Genomic DNA, 22,675 nt, shown 5'->3' with positions numbered 1-22,675 from the left:
TCAGGGTCCCTCTCACATACCTAGAGCTGAGAGAAGCCTCCTCTTGAGGTGCTTGTGGTAAGGTGGTATTCCTCTGGAGTCAAAGCCAGGGACTAACCTCTCATCTCGAGTTGATTCATGGTCCACGGAGCTCTTTCGTGCTGCTACAGGGACCTCAGGATCCCTCTAGCCTTGAAACAGTGTTCTTGGGATTTCTCTGGAGTGCCATCAAGGAAATCAAGGCTCCTTTCATGTGTGATGTGCAACACGGAATTGCTCTGCACGCAGTGCAGGGGAATCGGGCCTCATCTCGCGGCGAGGGGGAAGTCTCATCGTTTTTCTCGAGTTGCGGCGGGAACCTGGGGTATATTCTCGAGTTACGACGGGGATGGCCCTTCCACACACGTGTTAGTTCAGCGACGGCAGGACTCCTGCCTAGTTGCGAGGGACAACTCGGGATTCTCCACGAGGCTTGGCAGGGCAATTAGAACGCCTCTCCAGCTGAGGCGGGAGACCAAGGGTACCTTTCCACGTGCCACAGGAATCCTGGGACTCCTGTCAAGTTTCACGAGGAGTCAGGCATCTTCTCCTTTGGAGGCACTGATCTCCGCGTACCTCTGGAGTTTTCAAAGGATGTGAGGCCTCCGTTCGCGATGAGGTGGGGAACTAGGTCTTTCTCTGTGGTCTCCACAGGTGATTCAGACATCCTTTCGTCTTGGGAGATGCAAGACGAGCCTGCATTCAAGTCACTGCAGGGATATCCGGCCTTATTTCGAGTCAGGGCATCGCGGTCTCCATTCCACTTGAGGCCGCAAACTCAGGGTCCCTCTCACATACCTAGAGCTGAGAGAAGCCTCCTCTTGAGGTGCTTGTGGTAAGGTGGTATTCCTCTGGAGTCGAAGCCAGGGACTAACCTCTCATCTCGAGTTGATTTTTTGTCCACGGAGCTCTTTCGTGTTGCTACAGTGACCTCAGGATCCCTCTAGCCTTGAAACAGTGTTCTTGGGGTTTCTCTGGAGTGCCATCAAGGAAATCAAGGCTCCTTTCATGTGTGATGTGCAACAGGGAATTGCTCTGCACGCAGTGTAGGGGAATCGGGCCTCATCTCGCGGCGAGGGGGATGTCTCATGGTTTTTCTCCAGTTGCGGCGGGAACCTGGGGTATATTCTCGAGTTACGACGGGGATGGCCCTTCCACCCACGTGTTTCTTCAGCGACGTCAGGACTCCTGCCTAGTTGCGAGGGACAACTCGGGATTCTCCTCGAGGCTTGGCAGGGCAATTGGGACGCCTGTACAGCTGAGGCGGGAGACCAAGTGTCCCTTTCCACGTGCCACAGGAATCCTGGGACTCCTATCAAGTTTCACGAGGAGTCAGGCATCGTCTCCTTTGGAGGCACTGATCTCCGCGTACCTCTGGAGTTTTCAAAGGATGTGAGGCCTCCGGTCGCGATGAGGTGGGGAACTAGGTCATTCTCTGTGGTCTCCACAGGGGATTCAGACATCCTTTCGTCTTGGGAGATGCAAGACGAGCCTGCATTCAAGTCACTGCAGGGATATCCGGCCTTATTTTGAGTCAGGGCATCGCGGTCTCCATTCCACTTGAGGCCGCAAACTCAGGGTCCCTCTCACATACCTAGAGCTGAGAGAAGCCTCCTCTTGAGGTGCTTGTGGTAAGGTGGTATTCCTCTGGAGTCGAAGCCAGGGACTAACCTCTCATCTCGAGTTGATTTTTGGTCCACGGAGCTCTTTCGTGTTGTTACAGTGACCTCAGGATCCCTCTAGCCTTGAAACAGTGTTGTTGGGGTTTCTCTGGAGTGCCACCAAGGAAATCAAGGCTCCTTTCATGTGTGATGTGCAACACGGAATTGCTCTGCACGCAGTGCAGGCGAATCGGGCCTCATCTCGCGGCGAGGGGGAAGTCTCATGGTTTTTCTCGAGTTGCGGCGGGAACCTGGAGTATATTCTCGAGTTATGACGGGGATGGCCCTTCCACCCACGTGTTTGTTCAGCGACGTCAGGACTCCTGCCTAGTTGCGAGGGACAACTCGGGATTCTCCTCGAGGCTTGGCACGGCAATTGGGACGCCTCTCCAGCTGAGGCGGGAGACCAAGGGTCCCTTTCCACGTGCCACAGGAATCCTGGGACTCCTATCAAGTTTCCCGAGGAGTCAGGCATCGTCTCCTTTGGAGGCACTGATCTCCGCGTACCTCTGGAGTTTTCAAAGGATGTGAGGCCTCCGGTCGTGATGAGGTGGGGAACTAGGTCTTTCTCTGTGGTCTCCACATGGGATTCAGACATCATTTCGTCTTGAGAGATGAAAGACGAGCCTGCATTCAAGTCACTGCAGGGATATCCGGCCTTATTTCGCGTCAGGGCATCACGGTGTCCATTCCACTTGAGGCCGCAAACTCAGGGACGCTCTCACATACATAGAGCTGAGAGAAGCCTCCTCTTGAGGTGCTTGTGGTAAGGTGGTATTCCTCTGGAGTCGAAGCCAGGGACTAACCTCTCATCTCGAGTTGATTTTTGGTCCACGGAGCTCTTTCGTGTTGCTACAGTGACCTCAGGATCCCTCTAGCCTTGAAACAGTGTTCTTGGGGTTTCTCTGCAGTGCCATCAAGGAAATCAAGGCTCCTTTCATGTGTGATGTGCAACACGGAATTGCTCTGCACGCAGTGCAGGGGAATCGGGCCTCATCTCGCGGCGAGGGGGAAGTCTCATGGTTTTTCTCGAGTTGCGGTGGGAACCTGGGGTATATTCTCGAGTTACGACGCGGATGGCCCTTACACACACGTGTTTCTTCAGCGACGTCAGGACTCCTGCCTAGTTGCGAGGGACAACTCGTGATTCTCCTCGAGGCTTGGCAGGGCAATTGGGACGCCTCTCCAGCTGAGGCGGGAGACCAAGGGTCCCTTTCCACGTGCCACAGGAATCCTGGGACTCCTATCAAGTTTCACGAGGAGTCAGGAATCGTCTACTTTGGAGGCACTGATCTCCGTGTACCTCTGGAGTTTTCAAAGGATGTGAGGCCTCCGGTCGCGATGAGGTGGGGAACTAGGTCTTTCTCTGTGGTCTCCACATGGGATTCAGACATCCTTTCGTCTTGGGAGATGCAAGACGAGCCTGCATTCAAGTCACTGCAGGGATATCCGGCCTTATTTCGAGCCAGGGCATCGCGGTGTCCATTCCACTTGAGGCCGCAAACTCAGGGTCCCTCTCACATAGCTAGAGCTGAGAGTAGCCTCCTCTTGAGGTGCTTGTGGTAAGGTGGTATTCCTCTGGAGTCGAAGCCAGGGACTAACCTCTCATCTCGAGTTGATTTTTGGTCCACGGAGCTCTTTCGTGTTGCTACAGTGACCTCAGGATCCCTCAACCTTGAAACAGTGTTCTTGGGGTTTCTCTGGAGTGCCATCAAGGAAATCAAGGCTCCTTTCATGTGTGATGTGCAACACAGAATTGCTCTGCACGCAGTGCAGGGGAATCGGGCCTCATCTCGCGGCGAGGGGGAAGTCTCATGGTTTTTCTCGAGTTGCGGCGGGAACCTGCGGTATATTCTCGACTTACGACGGGGATGGCCCTTCCACACACGTGTTAGTTCAGCGACGGCAGGACTCCTGCCTAGTTGCGAGGGACAACTCGGGATTCTCCACGAGGCTTGGCAGGGCAATTAGAACGCCTCTCCAGCTGAGGCGGGAGACCAAGGGTCCCTTTCCACGTGCCACAGGAATCCTGGGACTCCTGTCAAGTTTCACGAGGAGTCAGGCATCGTCTCCTTTGGAGGCACTTATCTCCGCGTACCTCTGGAGTTTTCAAAGGATGTGAGGCCTCCGGTCGCGATGAGGTGGGGAACTAGGTCATTCTCTGTGGTCTCCACAGGGAATTCAGACATCCTTTCGTCTTGGGAGATGCAAGACGAGCCTGCATTCAAGTCACTGCAGGGATATCCGGCCTTATTTCGCGTCAGGGCATCGCGGTGTCCATTCCACTTGAGGCCGCAAACTCAGGGACGCTCTCACATACATAGAGCTGAGAGAAGCCTCCTCTTGAGGTGCTTGTGGTAAGGTGGTATTCCTCTGGAGTCGAAGCCAGGGACTAACCTCTCATCTCGAGTTGATTTTTGGTCCACGGAGCTCTTTCGTGTTGCTACAGTGACCTCAGGATCCCTCTAGCCTTGAAACAGTGTTCTTGGGGTTTCTCTGCAGTGCCATCAAGGAAATCAAGGCTCCTTTCATGTGTGATGTGCAACACGGAATTGCTCTGCACGCAGTGCAGGGGAATCGGGCCTCATCTCGCGGCGAGGGGGAAGTCTCATGGTTTTTCTCGAGTTGCGGTGGGAACCTGGGGTATATTCTCGAGTTACGACGCGGATGGCCCTTACACACACGTGTTTCTTCAGCGACGTCAGGACTCCTGCCTAGTTGCGAGGGACAACTCGTGATTCTCCTCGAGGCTTGGCAGGGCAATTGGGACGCCTCTCCAGCTGAGGCGGGAGACCAAGGGTCCCTTTCCACGTGCCACAGGAATCCTGGGACTCCTATCAAGTTTCACGAGGAGTCAGGAATCGTCTACTTTGGAGGCACTGATCTCCGCGTACCTCTGGAGTTTTCAAAGGATGTGAGGCCTCCGGTCGCGATGAGGTGGGGAACTAGGTCTTTCTCTGTGGTCTCCACATGGGATTCAGACATCCTTTCATCTTGGGAGATGCAAGACGAGCCTGCATTCAAGTCACTGCAGGGATATCCGGCCTTATTTCGAGCCAGGGCATCGCGGTGTCCATTCCACTTGAGGCCGCAAACTCAGGGTCCCTCTCACATAGCTAGAGCTGAGAGTAGCCTCCTCTTGAGGTGCTTGTGGTAAGGTGGTATTCCTCTGGAGTCGAAGCCAGGGACTAACCTCTCATCTCGAGTTGATTTTTGGTCCACGGAGCTCTTTCGTGTTGCTACAGTGACCTCAGGATCCCTCAACCTTGAAACAGTGTTCTTGGGGTTTCTCTGGAGTGCCATCAAGGAAATCAAGGCTCCTTTCATGTGTGATGTGCAACACAGAATTGCTCTGCACGCAGTGCAGGGGAATCGGGCCTCATCTCGTGGCGAGGGGGAAGTCTCATGGTTTTTCTCGAGTTGCGGCGGGAACCTGCGGTATATTCTCGACTTACGACGGGGATGGCCCTTCCACACACGTGTTAGTTCAGCGACGGCAGGACTCCTGCCTAGTTGCGAGGGACAACTCGGGATTCTCCACGAGGCTTGGCAGGGCAATTAGAACGCCTCTCCAGCTGAGGCGGGAGACCAAGGGTCCCTTTCCACGTGCCACAGGAATCCTGGGACTCCTGTCAAGTTTCACGAGGAGTCAGGCATCGTCTCCTTTGGAGGCACTTATCTCCGCGTACCTCTGGAGTTTTCAAAGGATGTGAGGCCTCCGGTCGCGATGAGGTGGGGAACTAGGTCATTCTCTGTGGTCTCCACAGGGGATTCAGACATCCTTTCGTCTTGGGAGATGCAAGACGAGCCTGCATTCAAGTCACTGCAGGGATATCCGGCCTTATTTTGAGTCAGGGAATCGCGTTGTCCATTCCACTTGAGGCCGCAAACTCAGGGTCCCTCTCACATACCTAGAGCTGAGAGAAGCCTCCTCTTGAGGTGCTTGTGGTAAGGTGGTATTCCTCTGGAGTCGAAGCCAGGGACTAACCTCTAATCTCGAGTTGATTTTTGGTCCACGGAGCTCTTTCGTGTTGCTACAGTGACCTCAGGATCCCTCAACCTTGAAACAGTGTTCTTGGGGTTTCGGTGGAGTGCCATCAAGGAAATCAAGGCTCCTTTCATGTGTGATGTGCAACACGGAATTGCTCTGCACGCAGTGCAGGGGAATCGGGCCTCATCTCGCGGCGAGGGGGAAGTCTCATGGTTTTTCTCGAGTTGCGGCGGGAACCTGGCTATTATTCTCGAGTTACGACGCGGATGGCCCTTCCACACACGTGTTTCTTCAGCGAAGTCAGGACTCCTGCCTAGTTGCGAGGGACAACTCGGGATTCTCCTCGAGGCTTGGCAGGGCAATTGGGACGCCTCTCCAGCTGAGCCGGGAGACCAAGAGTCCCTTTCCACGTGCCACAGGAATCCTGGGACTCCTATCAAGTTTCACGAGGAGTCAGGCATCGTCTACTTTGGAGGCACTGATCTCCGTGTACCTCTGAGGTTTTCAAAGGATGTGAGGCCTCAATTCGCGATCAGGTGGGGAACTAGGTCTTCCTCTGTGATCTCCACAGGTGATTCAGACATCCTTTCGTCTTGGGAGATGCAAGACGAGCCTGCATTCAAGTCACTGCAGGGATATCCGGCCTTATTTTGAGTCAGGGAATCGCGTTGTCCATTCCACTTGAGGCCGCAAACTCAGGGTCCCTCTCACATACCTAGAGCTGAGAGAAGCCTCCTCTTGAGGTGCTTGTGGTAAGGTGGTATTCCTCTGGAGTCGAAGCCAGGGACTAACCTCTCATCTCGAGTTGATTCATGGTCCACGGAGCTCTTTCGTGCTGCTACAGGGACCTCAGGATCCCTCTAGCCTTGAAACAGTGTTCTTGGGGTTTCTCTGGAGTGCCATCAAGGAAATCAAGGCTCCTTTCATGTGTGATGTGCAACACGGAATTGCTCTGCACGCAGTGCAGGGGAATCGGGCCTCATCTCGCGGCGAGGGGGAAGTCTTATCGTTTTTCTCGAGTTGCGGCGGGAACCTGGGGTATATTCTCGAGTTACGACGGGGATGGCCCTTCCACACACGTGTTAGTTCAGCGACGGCAGGACTCCTGCCTAGTTGCGAGGGACAACTCGGGATTCTCCACGAGGCTTGGCAGGGCAATTAGAACGCCTCTCCAGCTGAGGCGGGAGACCAAGGGTACCTTTCCACGTGCCACAGGAATCCTGGGACTCCTGTCAAGTTTCACGAGGAGTCAGGCATCTTCTCCTTTGGAGGCACTGATCTCCGCGTACCTCTGGAGTTTTCAAAGGATGTGAGGCCTCCGTTCGCGATGAGGTGGGGAACTAGGTCTTTCTCTGTGGTCTCCACAGGTGATTCAGACATCCTTTCGTCTTGGGAGATGCAAGACGAGCCTGCATTCAAGTCACTGCAGGGATATCCGGCCTTATTTCGAGTCAGGGCATCGCGGTGTCCATTCCACTTGAGGCCGCAAAATCAGGGTCCCTCTCACATACCTAGAGCTGAGAGAAGCCTCCTCTTGAGGTGCTTGTGGTAAGGTGGAATTCCTCTGGAGTCGAAGCCAGGGATTAACCTCTCATCTCGAGTTGAATTTTGGTCCACGGAGCTCTTTCGTGCTGCTACAGAGACCTCAGGATCCCTCCAGCCTTGAAACAGTGATCTTGGGGTTTCTCTGGAGTGCCATCAAGGAAATCAAGGCTCCTTTCATGTGTGATGTGCAACACGGAATTGCTCTGCACGCAGTGCAGGGGAATCGGGCCTCATCTCGCGGCGAGGGGGAAGTCTCATGGTTTTTCTCGAGTTGCGGCGGGAACCTGGGGTATATTCTCGAGTTACGACGGGGATGGCCCTTCCAACCACGTGTTTGTTCAGCGACGTCAGGACTCCTGCCTAGTTGCGAGGGACAACTCGGGATTCTCCTCGAGGCTTGGCAGGGCAATTGGGACGCCTCTCCAGCTGAGGCGGGAGACCAAGTGTCCCTTTCCACGTGCCACAGGAATCCTGTGACTCCTATGAAGTTTCACGAGGAGTCAGGCATCGTCTCCTTTGGAGGCACTTATCTCCGCGTACCTCTGGAGTTTTCAAAGGATGTGAGGCCTCCGGTCGCGATGAGGTGGGGAACTAGGTCATTCTCTGTGGTCTCCACAGGGGATTCAGACATCCTTTCGTCTTGGGAGATGCAAGACGAGCCTGCATTCAAGTCACTGCAGGGATATCCGGCCTTATTTTGAGTCAGGGAATCGCGGTGTCCATTGCACTTGAGGCCGCAAACTCAGGGTCCCTCTCACATAGCTAGAGCTGAGAGAAGCCTCCTCTTGAGGTGCTTGTGGTAAGGTGGTATTCCTCTGGAGTCGAAGCCAGGGACTAACCTCTCATCTCGAGTTGATTTTTGGTCCACGGAGCTCTTTCGTTTTGCTACAGTGACCTCAGGATCCCTCTAGCCTTGAAACAGTGTTCTTGGGGTTTCTCTGGAGTGCCATCAAGGAAATCAAGGCTCCTTTCATGTGTGATGTGCAACACGGAATTGCTGTGCATGCAGTGCAGGGGAATCGGGCCTCATCTCGCGGCGAGGGGGAAGTCTCATGGTTTTTCTCGAGTTGCGGCGGGAACCTGGGGTATATTCTCGAGTTACGACGCGGATGGCCCTTCCACCCACGTGTTTCTTCAGCGACGTCAGGACTCCTGCCTAGTTGCGAGGGACAACTCGTGATTCTCCTCGAGGCTTGGCAGGGCGATTGGGACGCCTCTCCAGCTGAGGCGGGAGACCAAGGGTCCCTTTCCACGTGCCACAGGAATCCTGGGACTCCTATCAAGTTTCCCGAGGAGTCAGGCATCGTCTCCTTTGGAGGCACTGTTCTCCGCGTACCTCTGGAGTTTTCAAAGGATGTGAGGCCTCCGGTCGTGATGAGGTGGGGAACTAGGTCTTTCTCTGTGGTCTCCACATGGGATTCAGACATCCTTTCGTCTTGAGAGATGCAAGACGAGCCTGCATTCAAGTCACTGCAGGGATATCCGGCCTTATTTCGCGTCAGGGCATCGCGGTGTCCATTCCACTTGAGGCCGCAAACTCAGGGACGCTCTCACATACATAGAGCTGAGAGAAGCCTCCTCTTGATGTGCTTGTGGTAAGGTGGTATTCCTCTGGAGTCGAAGCCAGGGACTAACCTCTCATCTCGAGTTGATTTTTGGTCCACGGAGCTCTTTCGTGTTGCTACAGTGACCTCAGGATCCCTCTAGCCTTGAAACAGTGTTCTTGGGGTTTCTCTGCAGTGCCATCAAGGAAATCAAGGCTCCTTTCATGTGTGATGTGCAACACGGAATTGCTCTGCACGCAGTGCAGGGGAATCGGGCCTCATCTCGCGGCGAGGGGGAAGTCTCATGGTTTTTCTCGAGTTGCGGTGGGAACCTGGGGTATATTCTCGAGTTACGACGCGGATGGCCCTTACACACACGTGTTTCTTCAGCGACGTCAGGACTCCTGCCTAGTTGCGAGGGACAACTCGTGATTCTCCTCGAGGCTTGGCAGGGCAATTGGGACGCCTCTCCAACTGAGGGGGGAGACCAAGGGTCCCTTTCCACGTGCCACAGGAATCCTGGGACTCCTATCAAGTTTCACGAGGAGTCAGGAATCGTCTACTTTGGAGGCACTGATCTCCGTGTACCTCTGGAGTTTTCAAAGGATGTGAGGCCTCCGGTCGCGATGAGGTGGGGAACTAGGTCTTTCTCTGTGGTCTCCACATGGGATTCAGACATCCTTTCGTCTTGGGAGATGCAAGACGAGCCTGCATTCAAGTCACTGCAGGGATATCCGGCCTTATTTCGAGCCAGGGCATCGCGGTGTCCATTCCACTTGAGGCCGCAAACTCAGGGTCCCTCTCACATAGCTAGAGCTGAGAGTAGCCTCCTCTTGAGGTGCTTGTGGTAAGGTGGTATTCCTCTGGAGTCGAAGCCAGGGACTAACCTCTCATCTCGAGTTGATTTTTGGTCCACGGAGCTCTTTCGTGTTGCTACAGTGACCTCAGGATCCCTCAACCTTGAAACAGTGTTCTTGGGGTTTCTCTGGAGTGCCATCAAGGAAATCAAGGCTCCTTTCATGTGTGATGTGCAACACAGAATTGCTCTGCACGCAGTGCAGGGGAATCGGGCCTCATCTCGCGGCGAGGGGGAAGTCTCATGGTTTTTCTCGAGTTGCGGCGGGAACCTGCGGTATATTCTCGACTTACGACGGGGATGGCCCTTCCACACACGTGTTAGTTCAGCGACGGCAGGACTCCTGCCTAGTTGCGAGGGACAACTCGGGATTCTCCACGAGGCTTGGCAGGGCAATTAGAACGCCTCTCCAGCTGAGGCGGGAGACCAAGGGTCCCTTTCCACGTGCCACAGGAATCCTGGGACTCCTGTCAAGTTTCACGAGGAGTCAGGCATCGTCTCCTTTGGAGGCACTGATCTCCGCGTACCTCTGGAGTTTTCAAAGGATGTGAGGCCTCCGGTCGCGATGAGGTGGGGAACTAGGTCATTCTCTGTGGTCTCCACAGGGGATTCAGACATCCTTTCGTCTTGGGAGATGCAAGACGAGCCTGCATTCAAGTCACTGCAGGGATATCCGGCCTTATTTTGAGTCAGGGAATCGCGTTGTCCATTCCACTTGAGGCCGCAAACTCAGGGTCCCTCTCACATACCTAGAGCTGAGAGAAGCCTCCTCTTGAGGTGCTTGTGGTAAGGTGGTATTCCTCTGGAGTCGAAGCCAGGGACTAACCTCTAATCTCGAGTTGATTTTTGGTCCACGGAGCTCTTTCGTGTTGCTACAGTGACCTCAGGATCCCTCAACCTTGAAACAGTGTTCTTGGGGTTTCGGTGGAGTGCCATCAAGGAAATCAAGGCTCCTTTCATGTGTGATGTGCAACACGGAATTGCTCTGCACGCAGTGCAGGGGAATCGGGCCTCATCTCGCGGCGAGGGGGAAGTCTCATGGTTTTTCTCGAGTTGCGGCGGGAACCTGGCTATTATTCTCGAGTTACGACGCGGATGGCCCTTCCACACACGTGTTTCTTCAGCGAAGTCAGGACTCCTGCCTAGTTGCGAGGGACAACTCGGGATTCTCCTCGAGGCTTGGCAGGGCAATTGGGACGCCTCTCCAGCTGAGCCGGGAGACCAAGAGTCCCTTTCCACGTGCCACAGGAATCCTGGGACTCCTATCAAGTTTCACGAGGAGTCAGGCATCGTCTACTTTGGAGGCAGTGATCTCCGTGTACCTCTGAGGTTTTCAAAGGATGTGAGGCCTCAATTCGCGATCAGGTGGGGAACTAGGTCTTTCTCTGTGATCTCCACAGGTGATTCAGACATCCTTTCGTCTTGGGAGATGCAAGACGAGCCTGCATTCAAGTCACTGCAGGGATATCCGGCCTTATTTCGAGTCAGGGCATCGCGGTCTCCATTCCACTTGAGGCCGCAAACTCACGGTCCCTCTCACATACCTAGAGCTGAGAGAAGCCTCCTCTTGAGGTGCTTGTGGTAAGGTGGTATTCCTCTGGAGTCGAAGCCAGGGACTAACCTCTCATCTCGAGTTGATTCATGGTCCACGGAGCTCTTTCGTGCTGCTACAGGGACCTCAGGATCCCTCTAGCCTTGAAACAGTGTTCTTGGGGTTTCTCTGGAGTGCCATCAAGGAAATCAAGGCTCCTTTCATGTGTGATGTGCAACACGGAATTGCTCTGCACGCAGTGCAGGGGAATCGGGCCTCATCTCGCGGCGAGGGGGAAGTCTCATGGTTTTTCTCGAGTTGCGGCGGGAACCTGGGGTATATTCTCGAGTTACGACGGGGATGGCCCTTCCACACACGTGTTAGTTCAGCGACGGCAGGACTCCTGCCTAGTTGCGAGGGACAACTCGGGATTCTCCTCGAGGCTTGGCAGGGCAATTGGGACGCCTGTACAGCTGAGGCGGGAGACCAAGTGTCCCTTTCCACGTGCCACAGGAATCCTGGGACTCCTATCAAGTTTCACGAGGAGTCAGGCATCGTCTCCTTTGGAGGCACTGATCTCCACGTACCTCTGGAGTTTTCAAAGGATGTGAGGCCTCCGGTCGCGATGAGGTGGGGAACTAGGTCATTCTCTGTGGTCTCCACAGGGGATTCAGACATCCTTTCGTCTTGGGAGATGCAAGACGAGCCTGCATTCAAGTCACTGCAGGGATATCCGGCCTTATTTCGAGTCAGGGCATCGCGGTCTCCATTCCACTTGAGGCCGCAAACTCAGGGTGCCTCTCACATACATAGAGCTGAGAGAAGCCTCCTCTTGAGGTGCTTGTGGTAAGGTGGTATTCCTCTAGAGTCGAAGCCAGGGACTAACCTCTCATCTCGAGTTGATTTTTGGTCCACGGAGCTCTTTCGTGTTGCTACAGTGACCTCAGGATCCCTCTAGCCTTGAAACAGTGTTCTTGGGGTTTCTCTGCAGTGCCATCAAGGAAATCAAGGCTCCTTTCATGTGTGATGTGCAACACGGAATTGCTCTGCACGCAGTGCAGGGGAATCGGGCCTCATCTCGTGGCGAGGGGGAAGTCTCATGTTTTTTCTCGAGTTGCGGTGGGAACCTGGGGTATATTCTCGAGTTACGACGCGGATGGCCCTTACACACACGTGTTTCTTCAGCGACGTCAGGACTCCTGCCTAGTTGCGAGGGACAACTCGTGATTCTCCTCGAGGCTTGGCAGGGCAATTGGGACGCCTCTCCAGCTGAGGCGGGAGACCAAGGGTCCCTTTCCACGTGCCACAGGAATCCTGGGACTCCTATCAAGTTTCACGAGGAGTCAGGAATCGTCTACTTTGGAGGCACTGATCTCCGTGTACCTCTGGAGTTTTCAAAGGATGTGAGGCCTCCGGTCGCGATGAGGTGGGGAACTAGGTCTTTCTCTGTGGTCTCCACATGGGATTCAGACATCCTTTCGTCTTGGGAGATGCAAGACGAGCCTGCATTCAAGTCACTGCAGGGATATCCGGCCTTATTTCGAGCCAGGGCATCGCGGTGTCCATTCCACTTGAGGCCGCAAACTCAGGGTCCCTCTCACATAGCTAGAGCTGAGAGTAGCCTCCTCTTGAGGTGCTTGTGGTAAGGTGGTATTCCTCTGGAGTCGAAGCCAGGGACTAACCTCTCATCTCGAGTTGATTTTTGGTCCACGGAGCTCTTTCGTGTTGCTACAGTGACCTCAGGATCCCTCAACCTTGAAACAGTGTTCTTGGGGTTTCTCTGGAGTGCCATCAAGGAAATCAAGGCTCCTTTCATGTGTGATGTGCAACACAGAATTGCTCTGCACGCAGTGCAGGGGAATCGGGCCTCATCTCGCGGCGAGGGGGAAGTCTCATGGTTTTTCTCGAGTTGCGGCGGGAACCTGCGGTATATTCTCGACTTACGACGGGGATGGCCCTTCCACACACGTGTTAGTTCAGCGACGGCAGGACTCCTGCCTAGTTGCGAGGGACAACTCGGGATTCTCCACGAGGCTTGGCAGGGCAATTAGAACGCCTCTCCAGCTGAGGCGGGAGACCAAGGGTCCCTTTCCACGTGCCACAGGAATCCTGGGACTCCTGTCAAGTTTCACGAGGAGTCAGGCATCGTCTCCTTTGGAGGCACTGATCTCCGCGTACCTCTGGAGTTTTCAAAGGATGTGAGGCCTCCGGTCGCGATGAGGTGGGGAACTAGGTCATTCTCTGTGGTCTCCACAGGGGATTCAGACATCCTTTCGTCTTGGGAGATGCAAGACGAGCCTGCATTCAAGTCACTGCAGGGATATCCGGCCTTATTTTGAGTCAGGGAATCGCGTTGTCCATTCCACTTGAGGCCGCAAACTCAGGGTCCCTCTCACATACCTAGAGCTGAGAGAAGCCTCCTCTTGAGGTGCTTGTGGTAAGGTGGTATTCCTCTGGAGTCGAAGCCAGGGACTAACCTCTAATCTCGAGTTGATTTTTGGTCCACGGAGCTCTTTCGTGTTGCTACAGTGACCTCAGGATCCCTCAACCTTGAAACAGTGTTCTTGGGGTTTCGGTGGAGTGCCATCAAGGAAATCAAGGCTCCTTTCATGTGTGATGTGCAACACGGAATTGCTCTGCACGCAGTGCAGGGGAATCGGGCCTCATCTCGCGGCGAGGGGGAAGTCTCATGGTTTTTCTCGAGTTGCGGCGGGAACCTGGCTATTATTCTCGAGTTACGACGCGGATGGCCCTTCCACACACGTGTTTCTTCAGCGAAGTCAGGACTCCTGCCTAGTTGCGAGGGACAACTCGGGATTCTCCTCGAGGCTTGGCAGGGCAATTGGGACGCCTCTCCAGCTGAGCCGGGAGACCAAGAGTCCCTTTCCACGTGCCACAGGAATCCTGGGACTCCTATCAAGTTTCACGAGGAGTCAGGCATCGTCTACTTTGGAGGCAGTGATCTCCGTGTACCTCTGAGGTTTTCAAAGGATGTGAGGCCTCAATTCGCGATCAGGTGGGGAACTAGGTCTTTCTCTGTGATCTCCACAGGTGATTCAGACATCCTTTCGTCTTGGGAGATGCAAGACGAGCCTGCATTCAAGTCACTGCAGGGATATCCGGCCTTATTTCGAGTCAGGGCATCGCGGTCTCCATTCCACTTGAGGCCGCAAACTCACGGTCCCTCTCACATACCTAGAGCTGAGAGAAGCCTCCTCTTGAGGTGCTTGTGGTAAGGTGGTATTCCTCTGGAGTCGAAGCCAGGGACTAACCTCTCATCTCGAGTTGATTCATGGTCCACGGAGCTCTTTCGTGCTGCTACAGGGACCTCAGGATCCCTCTAGCCTTGAAACAGTGTTCTTGGGGTTTCTCTGGAGTGCCATCAAGGAAATCAAGGCTCCTTTCATGTGTGATGTGCAACACGGAATTGCTCTGCACGCAGTGCAGGGGAATCGGGCCTCATCTCGCGGCGAGGGGGAAGTCTCATGGTTTTTCTCGAGTTGCGGCGGGAACCTGGGGTATATTCTCGAGTTACGACGGGGATGGCCCTTCCACACACGTGTTAGTTCAGCGACGGCAGGACTCCTGCCTAGTTGCGAGGGACAACTCGGGATTCTCCTCGAGGCTTGGCAGGGCAATTGGGACGCCTGTACAGCTGAGGCGGGAGACCAAGTGTCCCTTTCCACGTGCCACAGGAATCCTGGGACTCCTATCAAGTTTCACGAGGAGTCAGGCATCGTCTCCTTTGGAGGCACTGATCTCCACGTACCTCTGGAGTTTTCAAAGGATGTGAGGCCTCCGGTCGCGATGAGGTGGGGAACTAGGTCATTCTCTGTGGTCTCCACAGGGGATTCAGACATCCTTTCGTCTTGGGAGATGCAAGACGAGCCTGCATTCAAGTCACTGCAGGGATATCCGGCCTTATTTCGAGTCAGGGCATCGCGGTCTCCATTCCACTTGAGGCCGCAAACTCAGGGTGCCTCTCACATACATAGAGCTGAGAGAAGCCTCCTCTTGAGGTGCTTGTGGTAAGGTGGTATTCCTCTAGAGTCGAAGCCAGGGACTAACCTCTCATCTCGAGTTGATTTTTGGTCCACGGAGCTCTTTCGTGTTGCTACAGTGACCTCAGGATCCCTCTAGCCTTGAAACAGTGTTCTTGGGGTTTCTCTGCAGTGCCATCAAGGAAATCAAGGCTCCTTTCATGTGTGATGTGCAACACGGAATTGCTCTGCACGCAGTGCAGGGGAATCGGGCCTCATCTCGTGGCGAGGGGGAAGTCTCATGTTTTTTCTCGAGTTGCGGTGGGAACCTGGGGTATATTCTCGAGTTACGACGCGGATGGCCCTTACACACACGTGTTTCTTCAGCGACGTCAGGACTCCTGCCTAGTTGCGAGGGACAACTCGTGATTCTCCTCGAGGCTTGGCAGGGCAATTGGGACGCCTCTCCAGCTGAGGCGGGAGACCAAGGGTCCCTTTCCACGTGCCACAGGAATCCTGGGACTCCTATCAAGTTTCACGAGGAGTCAGGAATCGTCTACTTTGGAGGCACTGATCTCCGTGTACCTCTGGAGTTTTCAAAGGATGTGAGGCCTCCGGTCGCGATGAGGTGGGGAACTAGGTCTTTCTCTGTGGTCTCCACATGGGATTCAGACATCCTTTCGTCTTGGGAGATGCAAGACGAGCCTGCATTCAAGTCACTGCAGGGATATCCGGCCTTATTTCGAGCCAGGGCATCGCGGTGTCCATTCCACTTGAGGCCACAAACTCAGGGTCCCTCTCACATAGCTAGAGCTGAGAGTAGCCTCCTCTTGAGGTGCTTGTGGTAAGGTGGTATTCCTCTGGAGTCGAAGCCAGGGACTAACCTCTCATCTCGAGTTGATTTTTGGTCCACGGAGCTCTTTCGTGTTGCTACAGTGACCTCAGGATCCCTCAACCTTGAAACAGTGTTCTTGGGGTTTCTCTGGAGTGCCATCAAGGAAATCAAGGCTCCTTTCATGTGTGATGTGCAACACAGAATTGCTCTGCACGCAGTGCAGGGGAATCGGGCCTCATCTCGCGGCGAGGGGGAAGTCTCATGGTTTTTCTCGAGTTGCGGCGGGAACCTGCGGTATATTCTCGACTTACGACGGGGATGGCCCTTCCACACACGTGTTAGTTCAGCGACGGCAGGACTCCTGCCTAGTTGCGAGGGACAACTCGGGATTCTCCACGAGGCTTGGCAGGGCAATTAGAACGCCTCTCCAGCTGAGGCGGGAGACCAAGGGTCCCTTTCCACGTGCCACAGGAATCCTGGGACTCCTGTCAAGTTTCACGAGGAGTCAGGCATCGTCTCCTTTGGAGGCACTTATCTCCGCGTACCTCTGGAGTTTTCAAAGGATGTGAGGCCTCCGGTCGCGATGAGGTGGGGAACTAGGTCATTCTCTGTGGTCTCCACAGGGGATTCAGACATCCTTTCGTCTTGGGAGATGCAAGACGAGCCTGCATTCAAGTCACTGCAGGGATATCCGGCCTTATTTTGAGTCAGGGAATCGCGGTGTCCATTGCACTTGAGGCCGCAAACTCAGGGTCCCTCTCACATAGCTAGAGCTGAGAGAAGCCTCCTCTTGAGGTGCTTGTGGTAAGGTGGTATTCCTCTGGAGTCGAAGCCAGGGACTAACCTCTCATCTCGAGTTGATTTTTGGTCCACGGAGCTCTTTCGTTTTGCTACAGTGACCTCAGGATCCCTCTAGCCTTGAAACAGTGTTCTTGGGGTTTCTCTGGAGTGCCATCAAGGAAATCAAGGCTCCTTTCATGTGTGATGTGCAACACGGAATTGCTGTGCATGCAGTGCAGGGGAATCGGGCCTCATCTCGCGGCGAGGGGGAAGTCTCATGGTTTTTCTCGAGTTGCGGCGGGAACCTGGGGTATATTCTCGAGTTACGACGCGGATGGCCCTTCCACCCACGTGTTTCTTCAGCGACGTCAGGACTCCTGCCTAGTTGCGAGGGACAACTCGTGATTCTCCTCGAGGCTTGGCAGGGCGATTGGGACGCCTCTCCAGCTGAGGCGGGAGACCAAGGGTCCCTTTCCACGTGCCACAGGAATCCTGGGACTCCTATCAAGTTTCCCGAGGAGTCAGGCATCGTCTCCTTTGGAGGCACTGTTCTCCGCGTACCTCTGGAGTTTTCAAAGGATGTGAGGCCTCCGGTCGTGATGAGGTGGGGAACTAGGTCTTTCTCTGTGGTCTCCACATGGGATTCAGACATCCTTTCGTCTTGAGAGATGCAAGACGAGCCTGCATTCAAGTCACTGCAGGGATATCCGGCCTTATTTCGCGTCAGGGCATCGCGGTGTCCATTCCACTTGAGGCCGCAAACTCAGGGACGCTCTCACATACATAGAGCTGAGAGAAGCCTCCTCTTGATGTGCTTGTGGTAAGGTGGTATTCCTCTGGAGTCGAAGCCAGGGACTAACCTCTCATCTCGAGTTGATTTTTGGTCCACGGAGCTCTTTCGTGTTGCTACAGTGACCTCAGGATCCCTCTAGCCTTGAAACAGTGTTCTTGGGGTTTCTCTGCAGTGCCATCAAGGAAATCAAGGCTCCTTTCATGTGTGATGTGCAACACGGAATTGCTCTGCACGCAGTGCAGGGGAATCGGGCCTCATCTCGCGGCGAGGGGGAAGTCTCATGGTTTTTCTCGAGTTGCGGTGGGAACCTGGGGTATATTCTCGAGTTACGACGCGGATGGCCCTTACACACACGTGTTTCTTCAGCGACGTCAGGACTCCTGCCTAGTTGCGAGGGACAACTCGTGATTCTCCTCGAGGCTTGGCAGGGCAATTGGGACGCCTCTCCAACTGAGGGGGGAGACCAAGGGTCCCTTTCCACGTGCCACAGGAATCCTGGGACTCCTATCAAGTTTCACGAGGAGTCAGGAATCGTCTACTTTGGAGGCACTGATCTCCGTGTACCTCTGGAGTTTTCAAAGGATGTGAGGCCTCCGGTCGCGATGAGGTGGGGAACTAGGTCTTTCTCTGTGGTCTCCACATGGGATTCAGACATCCTTTCGTCTTGGGAGATGCAAGACGAGCCTGCATTCAAGTCACTGCAGGGATATCCGGCCTTATTTCGAGCCAGGGCATCGCGGTGTCCATTCCACTTGAGGCCGCAAACTCAGGGTCCCTCTCACATAGCTAGAGCTGAGAGTAGCCTCCTCTTGAGGTGCTTGTGGTAAGGTGGTATTCCTCTGGAGTCGAAGCCAGGGACTAACCTCTCATCTCGAGTTGATTTTTGGTCCACGGAGCTCTTTCGTGTTGCTACAGTGACCTCAGGATCCCTCAACCTTGAAACAGTGTTCTTGGGGTTTCTCTGGAGTGCCATCAAGGAAATCAAGGCTCCTTTCATGTGTGATGTGCAACACAGAATTGCTCTGCACGCAGTGCAGGGGAATCGGGCCTCATCTCGCGGCGAGGGGGAAGTCTCATGGTTTTTCTCGAGTTGCGGCGGGAACCTGCGGTATATTCTCGACTTACGACGGGGATGGCCCTTCCACACACGTGTTAGTTCAGCGACGGCAGGACTCCTGCCTAGTTGCGAGGGACAACTCGGGATTCTCCACGAGGCTTGGCAGGGCAATTAGAACGCCTCTCCAGCTGAGGCGGGAGACCAAGGGTCCCTTTCCACGTGCCACAGGAATCCTGGGACTCCTGTCAAGTTTCACGAGGAGTCAGGCATCGTCTCCTTTGGAGGCACTTATCTCCGCGTACCTCTGGAGTTTTCAAAGGATGTGAGGCCTCCGGTCGCGATGAGGTGGGGAACTAGGTCATTCTCTGTGGTCTCCACAGGGGATTCAGACATCCTTTCGTCTTGGGAGATGCAAGACGAGCCTGCATTCAAGTCACTGCAGGGATATCCGGCCTTATTTTGAGTCAGGGAATCGCGGTGTCCATTGCACTTGAGGCCGCAAACTCAGGGTCCCTCTCACATAGCTAGAGCTGAGAGAAGCCTCCTCTTGAGGTGCTTGTGGTAAGGTGGTATTCCTCTGGAGTCGAAGCCAGGGACTAACCTCTCATCTCGAGTTGATTTTTGGTCCACGGAGCTCTTTCGTTTTGCTACAGTGACCTCAGGATCCCTCTAGCCTTGAAACAGTGTTCTTGGGGTTTCTCTGGAGTGCCATCAAGGAAATCAAGGCTCCTTTCATGTGTGATGTGCAACACGGAATTGCTGTGCATGCAGTGCAGGGGAATCGGGCCTCATCTCGCGGCGAGGGGGAAGTCTCATGGTTTTTCTCGAGTTGCGGCGGGAACCTGGGGTATATTCTCGAGTTACGACGCGGATGGCCCTTCCACCCACGTGTTTCTTCAGCGACGTCAGGACTCCTGCCTAGTTGCGAGGGACAACTCGTGATTCTCCTCGAGGCTTGGCAGGGCGATTGGGACGCCTCTCCAGCTGAGGCGGGAGACCAAGGGTCCCTTTCCACGTGCCACAGGAATCCTGGGACTCCTATCAAGTTTCCCGAGGAGTCAGGCATCGTCTCCTTTGGAGGCACTGTTCTCCGCGTACCTCTGGAGTTTTCAAAGGATGTGAGGCCTCCGGTCGTGATGAGGTGGGGAACTAGGTCTTTCTCTGTGGTCTCCACATGGGATTCAGACATCCTTTCGTCTTGAGAGATGCAAGACGAGCCTGCATTCAAGTCACTGCAGGGATATCCGGCCTTATTTCGCGTCAGGGCATCGCGGTGTCCATTCCACTTGAGGCCGCAAACTCAGGGACGCTCTCACATACATAGAGCTGAGAGAAGCCTCCTCTTGATGTGCTTGTGGTAAGGTGGTATTCCTCTGGAGTCGAAGCCAGGGACTAACCTCTCATCTCGAGTTGATTTTTGGTCCACGGAGCTCTTTCGTGTTGCTACAGTGACCTCAGGATCCCTCTAGCCTTGAAACAGTGTTCTTGGGGTTTCTCTGCAGTGCCATCAAGGAAATCAAGGCTCCTTTCATGTGTGATGTGCAACACGGAATTGCTCTGCACGCAGTGCAGGGGAATCGGACCTCATCTCGCGGCGAGGGGGAAGTCTCATGGTTTTTCTCGAGTTGCGGTGGGAACCTGGGGTATATTCTCGAGTTACGACGCGGATGGCCCTTACACACACGTGTTTCTTCAGCGACGTCAGGACTCCTGCCTAGTTGCGAGGGACAACTCGTGATTCTCCTCGAGGCTTGGCAGGGCAATTGGGACGCCTCTCCAACTGAGGGGGGAGACCAAGGGTCCCTTTCCACGTGCCACAGGAATCCTGGGACTCCTATCAAGTTTCACGAGGAGTCAGGAATCGTCTACTTTGGAGGCACTGATCTCCGTGTACCTCTGGAGTTTTCAAAGGATGTGAGGCCTCCGGTCGCGATGAGGTGGGGAACTAGGTCTTTCTCTGTGGTCTCCACATGGGATTCAGACATCCTTTCGTCTTGGGAGATGCAAGACGAGCCTGCATTCAAGTCACTGCAGGGATATCCGGCCTTATTTCGAGCCAGGGCATCGCGGTGTCCATTCCACTTGAGGCCGCAAACTCAGGGTCCCTCTCACATAGCTAGAGCTGAGAGTAGCCTCCTCTTGAGGTGCTTGTGGTAAGGTGGTATTCCTCTGGAGTCGAAGCCAGGGACTAACCTCTCATCTCGAGTTGATTTTTGGTCCACGGAGCTCTTTCGTGTTGCTACAGTGACCTCAGGATCCCTCAACCTTGAAACAGTGTTCTTGGGGTTTCTCTGGAGTGCCATCAAGGAAATCAAGGCTCCTTTCATGTGTGATGTGCAACACAGAATTGCTCTGCACGCAGTGCAGGGGAATCGGGCCTCATCTCGCGGCGAGGGGGAAGTCTCATGGTTTTTCTCGAGTTGCGGCGGGAACCTGCGGTATATTCTCGACTTACGACGGGGATGGCCCTTCCACACACGTGTTAGTTCAGCGACGGCAGGACTCCTGCCTAGTTGCGAGGGACAACTCGGGATTCTCCACGAGGCTTGGCAGGGCAATTAGAACGCCTCTCCAGCTGAGGCGGGAGACCAAGGGTCCCTTTCCACGTGCCACAGGAATCCTGGGACTCCTGTCAAGTTTCACGAGGAGTCAGGCATCGTCTCCTTTGGAGGCACTGATCTCCGCGTACCTCTGGAGTTTTCAAAGGATGTGAGGCCTCCGGTCGCGATGAGGTGGGGAACTAGGTCATTCTCTGTGGTCTCCACAGGGGATTCAGACATCCTTTCGTCTTGGGAGATGCAAGACGAGCCTGCATTCAAGTCACTGCAGGGATATCCGGCCTTATTTTGAGTCAGGGAATCGCGTTGTCCATTCCACTTGAGGCCGCAAACTCAGGGTCCCTCTCACATACCTAGAGCTGAGAGAAGCCTCCTCTTGAGGTGCTTGTGGTAAGGTGGTATTCCTCTGGAGTCGAAGCCAGGGACTAACCTCTAATCTCGAGTTGATTTTTGGTCCACGGAGCTCTTTCGTGTTGCTACAGTGACCTCAGGATCCCTCAACCTTGAAACAGTGTTCTTGGGGTTTCGGTGGAGTGCCATCAAGGAAATCAAGGCTCCTTTCATGTGTGATGTGCAACACGGAATTGCTCTGCACGCAGTGCAGGGGAATCGGGCCTCATCTCGCGGCGAGGGGGAAGTCTCATGGTTTTTCTCGAGTTGCGGCGGGAACCTGGCTATTATTCTCGAGTTACGACGCGGATGGCCCTTCCACACACGTGTTTCTTCAGCGAAGTCAGGACTCCTGCCTAGTTGCGAGGGACAACTCGGGATTCTCCTCGAGGCTTGGCAGGGCAATTGGGACGCCTCTCCAGCTGAGCCGGGAGACCAAGAGTCCCTTTCCACGTGCCACAGGAATCCTGGGACTCCTATCAAGTTTCACGAGGAGTCAGGCATCGTCTACTTTGGAGGCAGTGATCTCCGTGTACCTCTGAGGTTTTCAAAGGATGTGAGGCCTCAATTCGCGATCAGGTGGGGAACTAGGTCTTTCTCTGTGATCTCCACAGGTGATTCAGACATCCTTTCGTCTTGGGAGATGCAAGACGAGCCTGCATTCAAGTCACTGCAGGGATATCCGGCCTTATTTCGAGTCAGGTCATCGCGGTCTCCATTCCACTTGAGGCCGCAAACTCACGGTCCCTCTCACATACCTAGAGCTGAGAGAAGCCTCCTCTTGAGGTGCTTGTGGTAAGGTGGTATTCCTCTGGAGTCGAAGCCAGGGACTAACCTCTCATCTCGAGTTGATTCATGGTCCACGGAGCTCTTTCGTGCTGCTACAGGGACCTCAGGATCCCTCTAGCCTTGAAACAGTGTTCTTGGGGTTTCTCTGGAGTGCCATCAAGGAAATCAAGGCTCCTTTCATGTGTGATGTGCAACACGGAATTGCTCTGCACGCAGTGCAGGGGAATCGGGCCTCATCTCGCGGCGAGGGGGAAGTCTCATGGTTTTTCTCGAGTTGCGGCGGGAACCTGGGGTATATTCTCGAGTTACGACGGGGATGGCCCTTCCACACACGTGTTAGTTCAGCG

This window comes from Cervus elaphus, unplaced genomic scaffold (genome assembly GCF_910594005.1).
Source record: "Cervus elaphus unplaced genomic scaffold, mCerEla1.1, whole genome shotgun sequence".
In the NCBI taxonomy this organism is placed as follows: domain Eukaryota; kingdom Metazoa; phylum Chordata; class Mammalia; order Artiodactyla; family Cervidae; genus Cervus; species Cervus elaphus.
The sequence above is the reverse complement of the archived record's forward strand: the minus strand, read 5'-3'. Positions refer to the sequence as shown.